This window comes from Oncorhynchus keta, chromosome 30 (assembly GCF_023373465.1).
Source record: "Oncorhynchus keta strain PuntledgeMale-10-30-2019 chromosome 30, Oket_V2, whole genome shotgun sequence".
NCBI classification, from domain to species: Eukaryota; Metazoa; Chordata; class Actinopteri; order Salmoniformes; family Salmonidae; genus Oncorhynchus; species Oncorhynchus keta.
The window spans coordinates 52,701,311-52,724,102 of record NC_068450.1 but is presented as its reverse complement, the minus strand read 5'-3'; the positions used below and the strand labels follow the sequence as shown (position 1 = coordinate 52,724,102).

General features: G+C 43.5%; 1 pseudogene; it reads right to left on the bottom strand.

Annotated features, from left to right (window-relative positions):
- Positions 1 to 2,003: 2,003 nt before the first annotated feature.
- LOC118363991 (low-density lipoprotein receptor-related protein 1B-like) overlaps positions 2,004 to 22,792 on the bottom strand; it is a 178,882-nt pseudogene continuing 158,093 nt past the window's right edge.

Below are 22,792 nucleotides of genomic sequence, written 5' to 3'. Positions count from 1 at the left end.
CCTAAAGGTTATATTCAAGATAATCTTTAAAAGACTGCAACTTTAATTTTAGCTGGCCAGGTTCTGGGTTCCCGAGAATATATTCCAGAGGAGGTTCTGGCTCTGTCTTTTTTAATCCACATTTGTGATCAAAATGAAGTTATAGACTGGAGAGACGTATTTTCAAAACAAGTATTATCACTTAACGGCAAAATAGTGATTGTAGGCTTCCTGCTTGGCTGAGGAGAATAGTACTAAGTATAAGGTGTGTTGTGGATGGTTTAGAAAAGAGATGTCTTTAGTCTAAATATAGGGCCCATGACAAAACCCAGGTGTTCCTAGCCTTTTAATTCAAACTTTTACGTCCATGTTTGTGTGATAATAGATTATTTATTTCAGACTGACTAAAAGTAGGTAGGTAAGGTTTTTCATTAAAGAGATACTTTACAAGAAACGTTGAAATATAATTGACCATTTAATGGCAATCATTTTCCTGTCTTCGAACAATACCTCTGCCTCTCCCTCACCCTTCTCTCTATCTCTCACCAGAAGGCAAAATCAATGTGTCCTTCAATGCTGATATCTTGTGAAGCCATACACTGTTGTGGCCAAGCACTAGTAATACCATGTTTCATCGCATGTTTCATCAAATCCTTTTTTGTTGCACCTAAACATAGCTGCCAAAAGAAGGAGAAAATGCTGTTAACAAACCTATTTGGGGATAGACCCGGTCAATGAGAAGTCCTGTATCATCATACTTAACTCCCCTCTCTGTGCCTTTGAAAAACGTTGTTCCTCTCCACTGCGGCACTTAAAGTAGTAGCCTACTCACGGTAGTTAAAAGCTAACTTTGCAGGGGAGAAGGCATTATCTAGAAGCCAATTGATGTCCTCTCGCTCCCTGAGAACGACATAGGCGCTCCCAGGCCTAACGTTAGACCTTGAACAATACCAGATGTCACACAGCTTTTTACTGTGAGAAAACATGGGACTGAAGAAAGGAATGTCGATAACAGCATTTCGCAACATACTGGATGCCAATTGTGCACGTGTTGTTGTTTTGAGTGATTTACAAAGTGGCATGGGTGGATTGAGAGATGAATCCGTGTTGATGGATTTCTTGTTAGTTAGAAAGGAAGGGATGAGCCTATCCATCTATGATTGACAGTTTTCAAGTAGTGTTGACTCCGGTGAGCGTCAGCAACCAATGAAAAGACAATGAAGACATCACTCAAGAGTAGCATTCCATACAGCAATATAGGGCTCCCAGCAAATAAGCTACTTTCAATGTATATTATATAATAAGGTGTCTGCTAGCCATGAGTTTCTCTCACCTTTTCAATCTGGATACTCTGCGTGGCCCTTGGTTAGAGAGGGTGGGGAAAATCACAGGGAGGCTGACAACACAACCAACCCTCTGCAGTGTGTGCGGGCAGGTGTGCTTTCAGATAAGGAGCAGCTAGTGGAATTAAACCCTGCCTAGTAGAAGACAGAGGAGCTGTGAGACTCATTCCCCGAAGGACAACACAATCCATGTGCATGTAGAGCCTGAAAATCATTCTGAGCACAAGGATACAAGGATACATACAGTACATTGAATAGTAGTGCCCCACACAATCTCATGAGTGATCATTTACTTTTCTCCATTGCTTTTGAAGATATCTGGTCATGGAAACATATTCCAAAACTTGATAATGTACAACAGATCCCTGGTTTTGGTGCTGTGGCTTAACTGAGAAAGATAGGACATTTGCAAGAATGCAGTGACGCAAAACAACTTAGGGGACATATAGTGCCCCCTACTGACTCAACATTTACCACCCCCAAAGACAATCAGCAGGTAAAGGAACAGTCCTGGGCCCAGATGCTACTGTTCTAACGATGAACTTAGCCTGAAGACGCTTTCGGGAAACTGGGCCCAGACATGTTTACTCAGTTGCAATGTTTTTAAGTCAAAAGGTTTGCAGTCAAATTGGGGAGCCAGAGGCATAAAACAATACATTTTTATATAAAAACATCAACACAATATATGTATATAGATGAGCAGTAGTGTACTTGAAAGGTCAAGAAACCCCCCATTTATTACATAGCGATGCACTGTACAGTTTTGTATAAAAGTACGACGCCTAATATCTTGTCAGAAAATACAAGCCAAACTGGACATATATAAATCATATATAAAATTATAAAACGTCTGTTACATCTTTTCATCGCCATTTGAGAAGGTAAATACGGTATACATGAATGTAGGCTGTGACACCATAGTCACTTTCTTTTTGTTGTCCTAATCCTTGCGACACATTGATTAGCAATTGATTAGTGATCAGCTGGAAACAGTTGCGAGCTCAAAGCATCATAGCAGGTACTACTTTCTTTGAAGGATTTTGTTGGAGGGAAAGTCGTTTTCAGCGCAATGCAAAAGATACACATCGCAGTGTTGCCTGATGATGCCTCGGACATAACATGAAAACAGAACATTCTAGTGTGATATGGACATATAAAAAATCCTTCTTTTTCATTTTGTACATTTTATACAGCTCATAGAAAACATTATCCCAATAGCGTACTGCAAAAGGCTATGCAACTGTCTCTCGTATAGTTGCCTCCAGTTTCTTTGGGAGTGGCTCTCTTCTCTCTTCAATATTGATGACGGGCTTCCGACAGTTCTGTCCCTGATCAAGGTATAACTTAGCGTATATTGGGTTGGAGTAGTTCATGGCCTGGGGGGGAAAAAGCACAAAAACCCAAGGAGAGTATTACTTTTACACTAAACATGACCCGGATGAGCTAATAACCATTTCATAGGCCAGCATGATTTCAATTAGATTCATTATTTATTAAAGTATCTCGTATCTTTCAGATGCCCAGCAACAATTGACAGTGTTAATGTGAATAAAGTATTTTGCAGTAAGTCCAGAGCCTATTGTTGCTTAACAAGGCAAAACAAGGACACTGTCGCTGACATCCCACCAGGTGACTGTAGACAAGCTCTAGCCATGTGGAACACCAGCAGATGGTTTCTTTCAATTATAAAACTGGGTGGTTCGAGCCCTGAATGCTGATTGCCTGACAGCAGTGGTATACCAGACCATATACCATGGGTATGACAAAACATGTATTTTTACTGCACTAATTCCGTTGGTAATCAGTTTATAACAGCAATAAGGCACCTCAGGGGTTTGTGGTATACGGTCTACATACAGTACCACACCCCATCGGGCCATATTGCTTAATTATAACACATATTACACACATTCTGGAGGAAGCCTTTACCGTAGCTTTCATGAATACAACATGAGATCCTGGATTGTCTCATAAACCCTACTAGGAACCCAATGGCCTTGGCTTTGTATCAATATACAGTAGGCTTTTATACAGCATCTCTCCCAGAGAGGACATTCACAATAAATTCACAAGGAGTTTACCTGTCCAGGAAGGATCTCCTTAGGGAGATGATGTACTCTGTCAGGGTGAACTGACAGAGTGTGCAGGTGACTAGACCTCACACCAACACACCAACCCTACAACACATAATGACCACATTAACATCACACACCAACACAACCATTACAGTTTAACCTTCCAGAATAGAATACAATAAATCTTTGCCTATTGGCTACATGCCAATATACACACTGGCACAACACCGAATCAATGTATTGGGCATGCGTTCTCTGTAGCACGCTAGTGTGGGTATTGCGTAGCCCTTGTTAGTAACTCAGGGAAAAGAGAGGATACAGGAGTAAGCGTTTCCATACCTTGTGTGGGTCCAGGGTGAAGCTTGGCTGAAGGTGATTCCCAGCATCAGAGTGATTGTCGTGGTCCACCTCATACATGTTGTACGAGGGGTTACCGATCTCTACGTTTAGCCCACCATTCACCATGGGCTGCCGCTGGACTATTTTCCCCCTGTAAATCATAACATTGATGGAGGTTAGGAGAGCATTATAAACCTTCATGACTGCTTACTACGTTTAGCCCACCATTCACCATGGGCTGCCGCTGGACTATTTTCCCCCTGTAAATCATAACATTGATGGAGGTTAGGAGAGCATTATAAACCTTCATGACTGCTTACTACGTTTAGCCCACCATTCACCATGGGCTGCCGCTGGACTATTTTCCCCCTGTAAATCATAACATTGATGGAGGTTAGGAGAGCATTATAAACCTTCATGACTGCTTACTACGTTTAGCCCACCATTCACCATGGGCTGCCGCTGGACTATTTTCCCCCTGTAAATCATAACATTGATGGAGGTTAGGAGAGCATTATAAACCTTCATGACTGCTTACTACGTTTAGCCCACCATTCACCATGGGCTGCCGCTGGACTATTTTCCCCTTGTAAATCATAACATTGATGGAGGTTAGGAGAGCATTATAAAGCGTCATGACTGCTTACTACGATGCGCATGACCATTAATCACACAACAGAACATGTACAGTGCCTTCGGAAAGTATTCAGACCTCTTGACTTTTTCTGCATTTTGTTACGTTAGTCTTATTCCACAATGGATTCAATAAATAAAAATCCTCAGAAATCTACACACAATAACCCACAATGACAAAGTGAAAACAAGTTGGTAAAAAAACAAAAATACCTTATTTACCTAAGTATTCAGACCCTTTGCTATGAGACACGAAATTGAGGGCAGGTGCATCCTGTTTCCATTGATCATCCTTGAGATGTTTCTACAACTTGATTGGAGTCCACCTATGGTAATATTCAACTGATTGGACATGATTTGGAAAGGCACACAACCGTCTATATAAGGTCCCACAGTTGACAGTGCATGTCAGAGCAATAACCAAGCCATGAGGTCGTAGAAATTGTCCGTAGATCTCCGAGACAGGATTGTGTCGAGGCACAGATCTGGGGAAGGGTAACAAAACATTTCTGCAGCATTGAAGGTCTCCAAGAACACAGTGGCCTCCATCATTCTTAAATGGAAGAACCACCAAGACTCTTCCTAGAGCTGGCCACCCGGCCAAACTGAGCAATCGGCAGAGAAGGGCCTTGGTCAGGGAGGTGACCAAGAACCCGATGGTCACTCTGACAGAGCTCCAGAGTTCCTCTGTGGAGATGGGAGAACCTTCCAGAAGGTCAACCATCTCTGCAGCAATCCACCAATCAGGCCTTTATGGTAGAGTGGCCAGACGGGAGCCAATCCTCAGTAAAAGGCACATGACAGCCCACTTGGAGTTTGTCAAAAGGCACCTAAAGACTCTCAGACCATGAGAAACAAGATTCTCTGGTCTGATGAAACAAAGATTGAACTCTTTGGCCTGAATGCCACGTGTGGAGGAAACCTGGCACCCTCCCTACAATGAAACGTGGTGGTGGCAGCATCATGCTGTGGGGATGTTTTTCAGCAGCAGGGACTGGGAGATTAGTCAGGATCGAGGCAAAGATGAACGTAGCAAAGTACAGAGAGATCCTTGATGATAACCTGCTCCAGAGCGCTCAGGACCACAGAGGTGAAGGTTCACCTTCCAACAGGACAACGACCCTAAGCACACAGCCAAGACAACACAGGAGAGACTTCGGGACAAGTCTCTGAATGTCCCTGTGTTGCCCAGCCTAGGACTATAACCTGATCGAACAACTCTGGAGAGACCTGAAAATAGCTGTGCAGCAACACTCCCAAAAATACTCCCAAAGTGTTCCAAGCTTGTAACGTCATACCAAAGAAGACTTGAGGCTTTAATCGCTGCCAAAGGTGCTTCAACAATGTTCTGAGTAAAGGGTAGGAATACTTAAATAAATGTGATATTTCAGTTTTACATTTAAAAAAAATGTGCAAACACTTCTAAAAATCTGTTTTTGCTTCATCATTATTGGGTATTGTGTGTAAATTGATGAAGGGAAAAAAACGACTTAATCAATTTAAGGCTGTAACCTAACAAAATGTGGAAAATGACAAAGGGTCTGAATACTTTCCGAAGGCACTGTATGTAGTATGAAGTGACTGGGTATCTTTTGGAATCTGTCTACATAGAAGTAAAGACATACCTTTGCTTTCTCTTGCATATGAAAACACCAAAAGCCATGGTAGTGATGAGAATCACCAGCAGAACCAGTGGGACAATGATGGCCATGCTTCCTGTAAACACACAGATCAAACTTTTAGAGTTAAACAGGTTCAACACGTAACATACTTCCCTCCTCTGTAGTGAAACAATACAATATGTTAACATCAAAAAAGCTTCAGGGGTTGGAAAAATAACTTTCCAACAAGGTTCTATATATGGGGACTGCAATTCTATGGCTCTGCTAAAGTTAAAGTCAGTCCATGGAGGTAAAAGGCTCAGTCTGCACAGTTAAGCCTTGAGAGAAAGTCGACAGTGAAATTTCAGACTGCAGACCAAGATGAAATACCAATCTCTGGGAGGGTAGGGTGGTTCAAAGAGTCTGAAAAGGTCTCCAAATCCAGACAATTGCACTTTTAGAAGTGAAAATAGACTGTATTTTTCTTGTAGGATTTTGTGTCTATGTTTGTGTGTGTGAATGTGTGTGTGTATGTACAGATGCAGGATCTTAATTTGAGCCAGTTTGCTACAACAGGAAATTAATCCTGCAGCAACAGGAAATATGAATTATCACCTGGATTATAATTAATGGACATTTTTGTAAGGGTTTATACATTTTCCGTAGTGGACATCAAACTTTAGAAGCCTTTTTAAACTCAAATACACCACAAGTTTGCACATTCTAAGCAACAAAATAGTGATCAAATGAAGATCTTACATCTGTATGTTTGTGAGAGAGAGCAAGCGAGCAAACAAGCGAGAGAGAGAGAGTCTCTTCACAACTCTTTCCAATAACTACTCACCCCCACTGATGTTGCCAGACAGACTGTTCTTGGGGGCAGGTCTCTCACACTGTGTACCTGACCAATCAGCTGGACACCTAGAAAAGTCGCAATGAGTATGAATAGCTGTCTGTTGGTCAAACCAAATCTCTTAAACAAGAAGGCTATGGTGTACACACACTATAGCCGTCTTAATTAGGGAGGACGGGCTCGTGGTAATGACTGTATCAAATACATCAAACACATGGTTTCCAGGTGTGCCGTTCCGGCCCTTATTATGAGCCGCCCTCCCCTCAGCAGTCTCCTGTGACACGCACACACATCTCTTAATTTCATCTCCTCATTTGGTAAAGTCTCAGGGAACATGCATGCATAATTCATTCCCTCGTCGAGTGAAAGAAAATAAGCATAATCTCACACGAAGTCTGCATCCCAAATCGGACCCTTTCCCCTTGATTTTGCACTACTTTTGACCAGGGACCATATGAATCTGGTCAAAAGTGGCGCACTATGTAAGGAATAGGGTGCCATATGGGACCCATCAAGGTTTGGATGTAATCCAGAGACAATGATCCATTACTACTTTTCTCATTCCCCTCCCTTGCCTAGAGGAGAGTAAGACATGCAATTACGCTATATGTAATCTGACAAGGGGGACCGCATGATGATGAAATGATATTAGCTCATATTAAATAGACTGTAAGCAGCATTTAATCAAACTTTCATTAGAGGGACTGTGGCTCACTGCAGGTACCACATGAATCATAGTCCTGAAGGGCATGACAGCTTGTAGCTGACCTATATAAATCACACCACTGGTTGCTTGGGAATATGCTTAGCTGCAGAAAGTTGTTCTCGATCACTTAGAGACTTCGTTATTGTCCTGTTTTCACTGCATGCGTTGAGAGGCTAGGGCAAAGAGAGAAACGTAAGGCGTGTCTGTGCTGTGCTGTGAATGAGGGAACGAGGAACATGTGCTGTAAGGGGTTCTATTGTACAATATGTTAGACAACAGACAGAGACAGAGGTACTGGTGGGATTCTGAGTCGGGGAGTGATGTACAGAGTGGACGCTGCTGGATAGTGAGAGAGTGAGGGCTGGTCTCGGAAATGGCAGGAGAGGAGGAGGGAAGGAGATGAGGAGAGGAGGAAGGAGGGGAAGGGAGCCAGGGAAGAGAGGAGGGGTAAAAGTCAGACCTACTTGCACTGGGGTTTGTTTAAGGCGGTTAACGTGCAAATCCCTTTATTCTGACAGTAGTTATCACATGGATTGGCCCGCTGGTCACAGCGCTGGTTCAAGAACCCAGGCGTGCAGCTGCAGCACAGAGAAATTATCGCCACATGAACGAATCATATATTGAGGAACACAGAGACAGTCTGCATCTGAAATGGCACCCTATTCTTTATATAATGCACTCCTTTTGACCAGGGCCCACATATGGAATAGGGTGCCATTTTGGACACATAGATAAAAGAAGGTAGAGCACAACACATTCTCACAGACCACCAGCTCGGGCCATTGGAGGATACGGAGTATGAAATGGAACAGATGGAGCTAGGCCCTATTTCATCCTAGTGTTTCCATAGGATGTGTGCGTGTTCAGGTGAGAAAGCAAAGCATTATGGCAAGCAATCCATCTAATGTCACGCCACGTGGGAGCAAAATAGGTTCAACTGCAGGAATAGGCCCAGATTGTTGTTTGAGATCTATAGAAGGACACACACTACGGGTCAAATGTTTTAGAACACCTACTCGTTCAAGGGTTTTTCCTTATTTTTTAAACTAATTTCTACATTGTAGAACAATAGTGAAAACATCAAAACTATCAAATAACACATATGGAATCATGTAGTAACCAAAAAAAGTGTTAAACAAATCTAAATATATTGTATAAAAATATATTTTACACTTCAAATAGCCAGACTTTGCCTTGATGACAGCTTTGCACACTCTTGGTATTCTCTCAACCAGCTTAATGAGGTAGTCACCTGGAATAATTTCACTTAATAGGTGTGCCTTGATAAAAGTTCATTTGTGGTATTTCTTTCCTTCTTAATGCGTTTGAGCCAATCAGTGTTGTGTTTTGACAAGGTAGGGGGGTATACAGAAGATAACCCTATTTGGTAAAAGACCAAGTCCATATTATGGCAAGAACGGAACAAATAAACAAAGACAAATGACAGTCCGTCATTACTTTAAGACATGAAGGTCAGTCAATACGGAACATTTCAAGAACTTTGAAAGTCTCTTCAAGTACAGTGGCAAAAAACATCAAGCTCTACGATGGAACTGGCTCTCACGAGGACCACCACAGGAAAGGAAGACCCAGAGTTACCTCTGCTGCAGGATAAGTTCAATAGAGTTAGTTACCAGTCTGAGAAATTGCAGCCCAAATAAATGTTTCAGAGTTCAAGTAACAGAAACATCAACTGCTCAGAGGAGACTGCGTGAATCAGGCTTTCATGCTCTAATTGCTCTAATTGCTGCAAAGAAACCACTACTAAAGGACACCAATAAGAAGAAGATACTTTCTTGGGCCAAGAAACACAAGCAATCGACATTAGACAGGTGGAAATTTGACATTTTTTGGTTCCACCAGCCATATCTTTGTGAGACGCGGTGTAGGTAAACGGATGATCTCCGCGTGTGTATTTCCCACCGTAAAGCATGGAGGAGGAGGAGGAGGAGGTGTTATGGTGTGGGGGTGCTTTGCTGGTGACACTGTCTGTGATTTATTTAGAATTCAAGGAACACTCAACCAGCATGGCTACCACAGCATTCTGCAGCAATTCGCCATCCCCTCTTCAAGGGATTAGTGGGAATATCATTTGTTTTTCAACAGGACAATGACCCAACAGACCTCCAGGCTGTGTAAGGGCTATTTTACCAAGAAGGAGAGTGACGGAGTGAACTGGCCTCCACAAATCACCCGCAGAGTGAAGGAAAAGCAGCCAACATGTGCTCAGCATATGTGGGAACTCCTTCAAGACTGTTGGAAAAGCATCATGAAGCTGGTTGACAGAATGCCAAGAGTGTGCAAAGCTGTCATCAATGCAAAAGGGTGGCTATTTGAAGAATCTCAACTATACTTTGATTTATTTAACACTTTGTTTGGTTACTACACGACTCCATATGTGTTATTTCAGAGTTTTGATGTCTTCACTATTATTCTACAATGTAGAAAATAGTCCAAATAAAGAAAAACCCTTGAATGAGTAGGTGTTCTAAAACATTTTGACCGGTAGTGTAAAGCCCTCTAGGTACGTGTTGTCTTTCTCCACCACCAATATCTAACAGTATCTAGGCATACTTGTTTAAAGCTAGAATCCTTAATTGAAACAATAACAAAGCTGCACCCCACCTCTGTTTTGGTAATAGGCTGAGGGGTGGGCCTGGAGAAATGTAACCACTCTCAAATTGATAGACAGAGCTACGGATGCAAGGGCTGGCCGTCCACGATATCCCAATTATAGTTTAACAATGTTTTAAGGATACACAGTGTTTGTTTACATTTACATTGTTTACAAGCATTTGGAGTGAAATAAGATTACATTTTGGGTTCTGATGGGGTAGGACAGTTGAACTAAGCTCATGAGGCATTTATACGTTATATTATTCAAGAATCTTTAGGTTGAGTTGAGTTTATTCATTCGACCATTTTACAAAACAAGCACACAAAAGATTTGAAAAAGCCATACATGCACATTAATAAAATCATGGAGGATAATGCACAATAAAGTCTGGGACTTATTTCCATTGTGGTCCTCTTGAATCAATGGCTATATATTATTAATTTGTCTATACAGACTGTATAATACTGAATATGATTCATTCCAAAAGTAAAAAATAAAAAATGGATGACGCAACTAAGGACTGATCAACTTTGAAAAGCCTCTTGTGAGTGATGCCAGCCCTAGAAACAAACACAACCAAAAGCCTCTGTGTACTTGAATGTAGGAGATCATACAATTTGCAAGAGAGAAAGGAAAACTGAAACCCTTTTCTCTTGGAAAAAAACGTGGAAATAAGCCACCTCAGGGTGAGACCTCATTGTCTTCTACTACGTTCCCATTTTAGTATCCTGGGTCTACTCCCGTCTCTACTACAGTACTCGCTCTGTCTCGCACAGCAAAACCACACAACCACTTTCAATACCACTAATTGTACTGCATCAGTGCTGTGTGTGTGTGATACAACTGAAAGCAGAATGAAGACAAAACACAATGGCTGCGTTTACACAGGCAGCCCAATTCGGATCTTTTGCCACTAGTTGATGATGACAACTGACGATGACAACCTACTCAGTTGAAAGAAATATCATCAATAGAAATACAAAAACAAATGTGCTGACTTACTGGCAGAACGGCAGGCTGGTCTCAGGGTCTTGGTGACAGGTTCCTCCGTTGTAACAGTATCCATCACACAGTTGACAGGTGGCTGCCACTCTGCCATTACTGCAGCTGTAAGGACAGGAAAGGAATATGGCAATGACTGCATAAAGTGTTGCAAAGCACATTTATAACGTATGAATAAAATGACGCAAGGCCTGAACCATGGAGACAGGAGAATGCTGACATGTGGCAGCATCCACAGAAATATAATTACTAGAACGGATATTCCTTTCAAGTGACTGTTCTGTGATGGGTGTCAGTCAAATGTTCCATTCTAGTAATTCTATTCGGTATCACTTTATTTAGATATCGCTAGAGTATCAGTAACATTTCAACTAAATATCAAATCACTAAGCCCTGTCCTAACCCTAAACTAATCCTTACTCTAACCCCTGTTCTAACCCCAAACTAATCCTTACTCTAACCCCTGATCTAACCCTAAACTAATCCTTACTCTAACCCCTGTTCTAACCCAAAACTAATCCTCCCTCTAACCCCTGTTCTAACCCTAAACTAATCTTTACTCTAACCCCTGTTCTAACCCTAAACTAATCCTTACTCTAACCCCTGTTCTAACCCTAAACTAATCCTTACTCTAACCCCTGTTCTAACCCTAAACTAATCCTTACCCTAACCCCTGTTCTAACCCTAAACTAATCCTTACTCTAACCCCTGTTCTAACCCAAAACTAATCCTTCCTCTAACCCCTGTTCTAAACCAAAACTAATCCTTCCTCTAACCCCTGTTCTAACCCTAAACTAATCCTTACTCTAACCCCTGTTCTAACCCTAAACTAATCCTTACTCTAACCCCTGTTCTAACCATAAACTAATCCTTACTCTAACCCCTGTTCTAACCCCAAACGAATCCTTCCTCTAACCCCTGTTCTATCCCTAACCTTAGCAAGCAGTTGCTTATCAACAGATAGTCCGTCTTTACAGATGGTCATACTGTCTGGACTATCCAAATCAAGTGTGACCTATTCTACTCAGATGATACTCACTTGCAGGACACGTTGTCTGTCTCCGGGTTGACAATACACGGTGCCCCTCGACACTGGAGACATCTGTCCACTTCACACTTCACTCCCTCATATCTGGTTGAACACACACACTCCACGTGGCTCTTGCTCGACAGAGTACAAGCCTTCGAATTGGCACAGTAGTGATGGCAGATATCTGGAACCAAGGTGGAGGTAAACAAGCTTATTTATTTCACGTGTTACGTTCCTGGCCTTCCACTGTATCAATCAGTGCAACATCTATTTGTTCAGCCCTTGATATTGAGCCATTGCAAGCAAGCAGCTTTTGAAGTGAATCTGAATGCAACACGTAATATGGATTGATTGCTTGTCCTAAAACAGGCCAATCTTAGTGTGTGTGTGTGTGTGTGTGTGTGTGTGTGTGTGTGTGTGTGTGTGTGTGTGTGTGTGTGTGTGTGTGTGTGTGTGTGTGTGTGTGTGTGTATCTGACTCACGGTGGAAACAACGCTCCCCAGTGTACTCGGCCATACAGCGACACACTGGCTGGTTCCCCCTGCTGACGTCACAGGTGCCCCCATTCAGACAGTAGTTGTCACACACCTTCCTCTCACAGACCGGCCCTGTGAACCCCACAGCACAACGACATGTAGGCCTCCCTAAGAGATATCGAGAGAGAGAGAGAGACATAGATGGATGGAGGTAGGGAGAGAAAGAGAGAGAGGGAGAGAGAGAGACATAGATGGAGGGAGGTAGGGAGAGAAAGAGAGAGGGAGGGAGGGAGGGGGAAATAAGGGAGGAGAGAGAGCGAGAATGAGGAGGAGGGAGGAAGAGAGAGAGAGGGGTGTTGTAGTTTGATTTATTTGACAATCTATTGAAATTGGCTCCAAATTCTGTAGCTGATATAAATATAATCACAAGCATGTCCTCTGTCCAACGTCATAATGGAAAAGCAAGCAAACACAAGGCAGATGTGATTTCTCCCACATTTCATATGAGAGATTCAAAACCAATTCCCATCCAAGGTGATGTCCACAAAGAGACCCCCAAGGTCCAATGTTTTCTAAACAGCCATGTGTATTTGCACTGGAAGGATTTTAACTGGTTTCACACTGGTCCCTATGACCGCTTGGAGAGCTTACATCTGAAACACAACAATCTGCTGCCCGCTCCTGACTGGGATGAATAGAAACTTTCTGTGTGTGTCTGAAGTTCTTCCCCCTGATGTTCCATCTGTCAGCTCAGAGGTAAGTTGTCACTGATGTCGCCATGCCAACACTAACATTGAACTGTTCTTTCACGCCTAAATATTTGACCACCTCATTTCCTCCCAAAAAATGTCATCGGAAGAGAAAGAAAAGAGAGAAGCTTGATCCATGCCCTTTATTTATATCTCCACTCTCAATTATTTATTCTGAAGAGAGAGAGAGAAAAAAACCTTGCTATGCATTTACTGTAACGGAACCTGGACTTTGGGGACGTTAAATGTGTTTTAACAACTGTTCAAATATAGATAGCAATGCCAGACCTTGAAGCGTGCCGTGCATATTCATGGTGGTGCTGACGTCTTCGCTAATGCAATACCAAAGTGGGGCCATACATACTGTATTTTCAGATACATCTATCTATAGCTTACATCTCTCAGGGGTAGTCAAACGAAGGGGTTTTAACTGCACTTTCGTATGGCTCCCTGACACTGGGAAGCACTGGCACAAATGCTCACTAATGTCCCATCAACAACTACACAAAGCAGGAGATTCAAACTCATTCCATGGGGTGTCTGCTGGTTTGAGTTATTTCCATTAGATTGGTGTCCAATTAAGATCTAGACAACCAGGTGTGGGGAGTTCCTTACTAATCAGTGACCTTAATTGATCCATCTAGTACAGCAGAGGATTGAACCTGCAGACACTCTGCCCTCCATGGAATACGTTTGACACATGTGACGCAGAGCGATAGTTAATTAGAAGCAGATTATCAATCATGAAGCCAGAAGTTGTCACAGCAGAACTGGCATCTGTGGGAAGGATCTCATTGGCTGACAGGACAGGGGCCGTGGTCCCAACCAGGTCCCAACGCTCATTTCCCATAGTCACGGATGGATGAGCGCCCTCTCCTGTCCTGGAGGTCCCAGTGGAAGAGCAGGGAGCACACACACACACACACACACACACACACACACACACACACACACACACACACACACACACACACACACACACACACACACACACACGTAGCAGAAGAGGCTTACCTATGGAAGAGCCTGAGCATGTGCCCCCGTTCTGACAGTAGTCTTTACAGTGGTCGACTTCACAGCGCTCCCCGGAGAAATTTGGCCAGCAGTAACATCGCAGCTCCCCCTTCTCGTTGGTGATGCATCGCCCTCCGTTCTCGCAGGCAGGGTGACACATTTCTCCTGAAAGCAAATGATGTAGGCCCACGTGTTAAGATTAAAACCATGGCAACCTTGACCTGCTCCCATTAATATCTAACGAGTAGATTAATCCACCTTTCTAAAAGGCTGGAACTCAAATGGGCTGTACTGACTGTTCTATGCAGGACTGCTTGCATGGTACCTTCACTTTCACTCCAATTTACTCAGCATAGGAAAGATATATATGAAAGATCCAGTCTCAGTTGGAGGTGGATCAAATGAAAGTATTGCAGGGTGACCAGGCCTACTGTACTGAGATGTTAGTGTCCCTACAGCCTACTGTACTGAGATGTTAGTGTCCCTGCAGCCTACTGTACTGAGATGTTAGTGTCCCTGCAGCCTACTGTACTGAGATGTTAGTGTCCCTGCAGCCTACTGTACTGAGATGTTAGTGTCCCTGCAGCCTACTGTACTGAGATGTTAGTGTCCCTGCAGCCTACTGTACTGAGATGTTAGTGTCCCTGCAGCCTACTGTACTGAGATGTTAGTGTCCCTGCAGCCTACTGTACTGAGATGTTAGTGTCCCTGCAGCCTACTGTACTGAGATGTTAGTGTCCCTGCAGCCTACTGTACTGAGATGTTAGTGTCCCTGCAGCCTACTGTACTGAGATGTTAGTGTCCCTGCAGCCTACTGTACTGAGATGTTAGTGTCCCTGCAGCCTACTGTACTGAGATGTTAGTGTCCCTGCAGCCTACTGTACTGAGATGTTAGTGTCCATGCAGCCTACTCTACTGAGATGTTAGTGTCCCTGCAGCCTACTGTACTGAGATGTTAGTGTCCCTGCAGCCTACTGTACTGAGATGTTAGTGTCCCTGCAGCCTACTGTACTGAGATGTTAGTGTCCCTGCAGCCTACTATACTGAGATGTTAGTGTCCCTGCAGCCTACTGTACTGAGATGTTAGTGTCCCTGCAGTCTACTGTTCTGGGATGTTAGTGTCCCTGCAGTCTACTGTTCTGGGATGTTAGTGTCCCTGCAGTCTACTGTTCTGGGATGTTAGTGTCCCTGCAGTCTACTGTATTGAGATGTTAGTGTCCCTGCAGCCTACTGTTCTGAGATGTTAGTGTCCCTGCAGCCTACTGTTCTGATATGTTAGTGTCCCTGCAGCCTACTGTTCTGATATGTTAGTGGCCCTGCAGCCTACTGTTCTGAGATGTTAGTGTCCCTGCAGCCTACTGTTCTGATATGTTAGTGTCCCTGCAGCCTACTGTACTGAGATGTTAGTGTCCCTGCAGCCTACTGTACTGAGATGTTAGTGTCCCTGCAGCCTACTGTACTGAGATGTTAGTGTCCCTGCAGCCTACTGTACTGAGATGTTAGTGTCCCTGCAGCCTACTGTACTGAGATGTTAGTGTCCCTGCAGCCTACTGTACTGAGATGTTAGTGTCCCTGCAGCCTACTGTACTGAGATGTTAGTGTCCCTGCAGCCTACTGTACTGAGATGTTAGTGTCCCTGCAGCCTACTGTACTGAGATGTTAGTGTCCCTGCAGCCTACTGTATTGAGATGTTAGTGTCCCTGCAGCCTACTGTTCTGATATGTTAGTGTCCCTGCAGCCTACTGTTCTGAGATGTTAGTGTCCCTGCAGCCTACTGTTCTGAGATGTTAGTGTCCCTGCAGCCTACTGTACTGAGATGTTAGTGTCCCTGCAGCCTACTGTACTGAGATGTTAGTGTCCCTGCAGCCTACTGTACTGAGATGTTAGTGTCCCTGCAGCCTACTGTACTGAGATGTTAGTGTCCTTGCAGCCTACTCTACTGAGATGTTAGTGTCCCTGCAGCCTACTGTACTGAGATGTTAGTGTCCCTGCAACCTACTGTACTGAGATGTTAGTGTCCCTGCAGCCTACTGTATTGAGATGTTAGTGTCCCTGCAGCCTACTGTACTGAGATGTTAGTGTCCCTGCAGCCTACTGTACTGAGATGTTAGTGTCCCTGCAGCCTACTGTACTGAGATGTTAGTGTCCTTGCAGCCTACTGTACTGAGATGTTAGTGTCCCTGCAACCTACTGTACTGAGATGTTAGTGTCCCTGCAGCCTACTGTACTGAGATGTTATTGTCCCTGCAGCCTACTGTACTGAGATGTTAGTGTCCTTGCAGCCTACTCTACTGAGATGTTAGTGTCCCTGCAGCCTACTGTACTGAGATGTTAGTGTCCCTGCAACCTACTGTACTGAGATGTTAGTGTCCCTGCAGCCTACTGTATTGAGATGTTAGTGTCCCTGCAGCCTACTGTACTGAGATGTTAGTGTCCCTGCAGCCTACTGTACTGAGATGTTAGTGTCCCTGCAGCCTACTGTACTGAGATGTTAGTGTCCCTGCAGCCTACTGTACTGAGATGTTAGTGTCCCTGCAGCCTACTGTTATGATATGTTAGTGTCCCTGCAGCCTACTGTATTGAGATGTTAGTGTCCCTGCAGCCTACTGTTCTGACATGTTAGTGTCCCTGCAGCCTACTGTTCTGAGATGTTAGTGTCCCTTCTCATTGCATAGCTAGCTGGTTGACAGGAAGGCGTATTATACCGAACACATTGGTGTCTTAATGTACCTGATGTGTTAGTGTCCCTGCAGTCTACTGTTCTGGGATGTTAGTGTCCCTGCAGTCTACTGTTCTGGGATGTTAGTGTCCCTGCAGTCTACTGTTCTGAGATGTTAGTGTCCCTGCAGTCTACTGTTCTGGGATGTTAGTGTCCCTGCAGTCTACTGTTCTGGGATGTTAGTGTCCCTGCAGTCTACTGTTCTGAGATGTTAGTGTCCCTTCTCATTGCATAGCTAGCTGGTTGACAGGAAGGCGTATTATACCGAACACATTGGTGTCTTAATGTACCTGATGTGTTGGTGTCCCTGCAAGTCCTGTTTACTAGCGTGGTCCCCTCAGGACAGAAACAGCTGGCTCCGGCAGGGTTGAGCAGACACAGGAAATCACAGTCCATCCTTAGGCACGGATTGGACACTGACACGTCCAATGGGATAAAGGTTAGAAAGCAGGATGTGTGAGTTTGTGGAGTGTAGCACATAGACGACTGTGCTCCGCACCACTGTGTTGTTTGTGGGGACCTGGCTGGTTGCAGTAGGTGTGGAATGCACAGACAGCACACAATACACTATGTAACACAGACAACAAAATAATGAATATCAAGATGACTCACACTAAGAGAAAATCATATTCTGTGCTTATGAAAGGCTCAAGCTTTTCAAAGTCAAACATGAGATCCTTTTTTATTGTGTTTAACTGAGAAAGAATAACAGTGTGATCCTCTGGGCTGGAGCTAGGGATAATGATGCATCGGGGAGGGCTTCAACTGGCCCTTAGGAGTGGCATACAGAGGCATGCAGTACGGTTCCCACCAAGCAGATGACCACATTGTCATTCAACTCTCACAGAACACCCGCAGAACCAGACGCCAGTAAACAAACAACTGCCAGCAGTCATTGGAGAGAGGGAATAGGAGAGGAAAGGGAGAGGGAGCCAGAGATATGAGAGACAAAGAGAGAGAGAGCGAGAGACAAAAAGAGAGACAAAAAGAGACAAAAAAGAGAGAGAGAGAGAGCGCGAGAGACACAGACAGACAGACACAAACAGACAGAGTGAGAGTGAGAGAGACAGAAAGAGAGAAAATAGGGAAAGAGAAAGTGATTGATAAAGCCTACCGTCTTGCTGTTTGAATCGATGGAGGACCAAGATAATGGAGGGTCTCTCTACCCCCAGATGGAGCCGTTCCATTGGTTGTTTTCCATACTTATGGACCCGGAAGACATCATTCCTCATCCCGATCCCATAGATATAGTCCTCAAAGATATCAATCCTTACAGGCTGCGAAAGACCTTGGGACAGAACAAGTGGTAACAACAGTAACACTAGACTAGTACGGGAGAAAGTGGGTCCTTCAATAATTCATCTGAATTCCAAATAATAGAAAACCATATTTAGCCAAATGTTCTATTGCTCTACCCTCCACCCTTGAAAGGGATGAGCCGAGCGCATTTGATAAGAATGACAACAACTTGAGGGAATGGACAATTAAAAAAGATGCAGCCTTTCCTCTCATACCTGTATAAGGGTTGAAAATGGCAGATTTGGACTCTGGTAAGCGCCTACATTGGAAAGAAGTGGCTGTACAGTAACAGTAACATGCTATACAGGCTGTACAGTAACATGCTATACAGTACATGACATCAGAGCTCCGTATGGGGGCTGACTGACAGCCACTCTGAAACTTGAGCACCACACGCGATATTTCACCCCCATCCCTCCCGCTAGCTTTAGCACATTCTTGGCTGTCTGAGCGAGGCAAACGCCATGAGTTAAGATGACTCAATGTAGTTTGAAAGACGAGACGTTGAGGATGATTAAAATACTGCTTTGATGCCAAACACCCGCGAGTCCAAATGCGAGCTTCACATTTCCATATCATAAAACTCATGTAATATACACTGTCAACGTTTAGGATCACTACGTTAGAGTTACAAGATGACATGGCATCATACCCTGGGTTGTCCTGAATCGATTGAGCCCGTGTTTGTTGCATTGTGAGGCGAATTTGCAGCGGCACACGCATCTCAATGCACTCATGACTCCATTCTATGCGCGCCAAAATGAATGACCTGCATCTCTGAATTGCGTTGGAGAAAGCCTAACACTGCACGGTCGTATTTTATAATTTAGCTAGTCATGTTGGCAATAGAACAAGCTTTCAATCAGCCATGCCCAACTGACTCAGATTACGATTTATAAAAAGGACCATTTTTTGGATTGAGCAAACAACAGTCATGTAAAGGTGGGGATGCAGGGCTGTGTTCCCAACAAAACAACTACAAGTGTGCTTGCTCTAATTCCTCAACGGCACAGCTAGCAGCGCTCAGAAAAAGTACCTTATAGTTGAAGGCGTTATTTGACTTCATTGAAACTACTTAGGATCTGTGCACACTTTGGAGAGGTGTGTGTGACCACTTGGAAACACCAGTAAGACCTCTTATTCAAACCCGTCATTTTTTTTGTCCTATGTTGCACCTACCCCCAGATGTTCTACCAATATTCTTATCACGTTACTGAACGTATCCAGAGCATTTTCAGATTTAGTTATCAACAAAAATGTAAAATGCACATAAATTCAACAGGGTAATGGATTCAGTCCTGTGTTAGGTGAACCGTTGTGTCCTCACATTTAGTCTAATCATTTCCCCATAATCCCCAAACTGTTCCCTTTTAATTGCTACCATGGTTACGCATAGGCTCTGCATATTTCCTCCTCTAGGAAACATTTACATTCAGCCCCATCCACATAGGCACATTTCAACGAGTGTAAAGGGTTAAGGACATGCATGTCTTCTTCTGTGTTAGCCAGTGCTTTGCTCACCGTGTGTACTGCTCACCACCAGCACAGAGTCCGATCCATCCAATCGAACGCTCCCAATCACAGACAACTCGGTATCAGCCCAGTACAGACGCTGGTTGAAATAATCGATGGCAAGTCCTGTGAAGATTTAAAACATACTAGTCGCTCGCTATGTGAGCCGTTGTAAAGTGCAGCCAAACTTTCCTTCTGACGAGTGGTGCTTTCTCTCTCAAAGTGTATCACTCGACACCAAAAGAAGCAGGATATTGATGAGAATAGATGTGATGTGTAGAAAATGAACAGACGAGTACACCCGCTCCATACATCCTGCTTATGGGTGCTTCCTGAAGCACCACTTGTTATATGTCACAGGACCAGGAGTTCGAGAGCACCTACCACTGGGTCTCCTGAGGTTCTTCTCCACTAAGATTCTCCTCATAGACCCATCCATGGCAGCCTCCTCGATGAGGGAGTGGTCTCCTACCACTGTCCAGTACATCATCCTATGGGAAGTACAGGAAGTAAGTAAAGGAATAATAGGTAATTGTAGCAGGTAATAAGGACAGGGCAGAGGGCCAGACATCATTTGTTGCGTATCTGCCCAAAGAGAAAACATAGTCAAAAAATGGGCAAATCTGATGTGTGGTTGTTTTACCTAACAACTTTAGTTGATAGCATTAATTGTCAATTGCTAAGAACATCTGCTAAATGACTAACGTGTAATTAATGTAAGGATGAACCTTACCCTCGAGCCGGGTTAACAGTGATCGAGTAAGGCTCCCCGGCGATGTCTGTGATGAGACGAGAGCAGTTTGTCCCTCCCAGCTGGCCCACGTTGATGGAATATCTGAGCCTCCTCCAGTGGGCGTTGTAGTAGCTGAACCAATGCATCCTGGAGTGGTCTGTCCAGTAAATGTTGCCGGTCACCCAATCTGCAGATATATCCCTGGGCCTTCTGAAGTCAGGACACTGGAGAAGAAGAATGTGTTTTCACATTTACTGACATGACTTTCATACTCCTTACACACACATTCTCTCTCTCTCGCTGTCAAAATACACTACATGACCAAAAGTATGTGGACACCTGTTTGTCAAACATCTCATTCTAAAATCCTGGCCATTAATATAGAGTTGGTCCCCCCTCTTTGCTGCTATAGTAGCCTCCACTTCTGGGAAGGCTTTCCACTAGATGTTGGAACGGTGCTGCGGGGACTTGCTTCCATTCAGCCACAAGAGCATTAGTGAGGTTGGGCATTGATGTTGGATATCAATATGAATAGTCCAGGTGGCCATTTGATTAACTGTTCAGTCTTGGCTTGGTGGTAGAAACTGTTAAGGAGCTTTTTGGTCCTAGACTTGACGCTCCGGTACCAATTGCGGTGTGGTAGCAGGGAGAACCGTCTATGACTTGGGTGACTGCAATCTATGACAATATATTTAAGTTTGCCTGCATGAAAGTCTCTGGCCACTAGGGTCACCTCTTCTGGAGGATCATTTTCCTGTTTGCTTATGGCCTTATACAGCTCGATGCGGTCTTATTGCCATCATCGGTTTGTGTTAGTAAATAGACGGCTACGGATAATATAGATGAGAACTCTCTTGGTAGATAGTGTGGTACACAACTTAACATGAGGTCTTTTACCCCAGGCGAGCAATACCTCGTGACTTCTTTAATATTTGACATCGCGCACCAGCAGTTATTGACAAATAGACACACACACACGCCTCTCGTCTTACCAGACGTAGCTGCTCTGTCATGTTAATGTACGGAGAAGCTAGCCAGCTCTATATTATCCATGTCGTTGTTCAGCCACGTCTCGGTGAAATATAAGATAATACAGTTAATGTACCTATTGGTAGGATAGTCTTAATCGTAGATCGTCCAGTTTGTTTTCCAATGATTGCACGTTCGTCAATAATACATCTCTATGGGTCCGTGTAGCCTATGTGCGGTCTATAACCAGAACTGGTGGCTCGAGAGAAAGATTTTGAATGAAAAGATAGGAAATCTTTACAGATGTTTAGCTTAAAATATATATGGATAATTAAGCTGCCCATATGATAGCGCAACACTTGTAGACTAGCACAGGAAAGGTATACATGGCATCCACATTTTGTGTCAGCATCCAAGGGACTGCCAAGTCAGGTCTACGGACCGGTCGATCTATCCAGGGTAAACCCTTCTGTCTCCTGGCATACTGGCCTTTTCTATATATGTTTTTTTTTAATGTTGGTTAATTTAAATACATTTTAATACTATATAATTGTATGTATTCACAATTGTAGTCTGCACGATCAATTTGGAGTTTTATGTCATGTTTTTAATTTATGTGTCTGTCTAAACAGTATTTCTATCTCAACTCTGTGCAAAGTGTTTTCAAATGTCTGGCTCTTGGATATATTTACATCTCAAGCTGACTCATGGATAGACTAAACTGTGCCCCCGCACATTGACTCTGTACCAGTATCCCCTGTATATAGCTTCGCTACTGTTATTTTGTTTTAACTATTTTTTAACTATTTTTTTTTTACTCAACACTTATTTTTCATAAAACTGCATTGTTGGATAAAGGCTTGTAAGTAAGCATTTCACTGTAAGGTCTATGTTGTATTCGGCGCATGTGACAAATACATTTGTTTTGATTTGATTCGTCTTAACTTGTTTAGAGTACTTACAATGCAAAAATATTGATTTCGGCTACTGCAGTAGAGCCATTTGAAAGCCACTGATATCAATAGACTTCAGAACATATTTTACAAGATAATAGCCTCCTCTTGTGCCCCAAACAAAACCGAAGTAATTAAGAGGAATCTTAATATGAAGGTGGGGGTCTCTGGGGGAGACATTGATGAACAG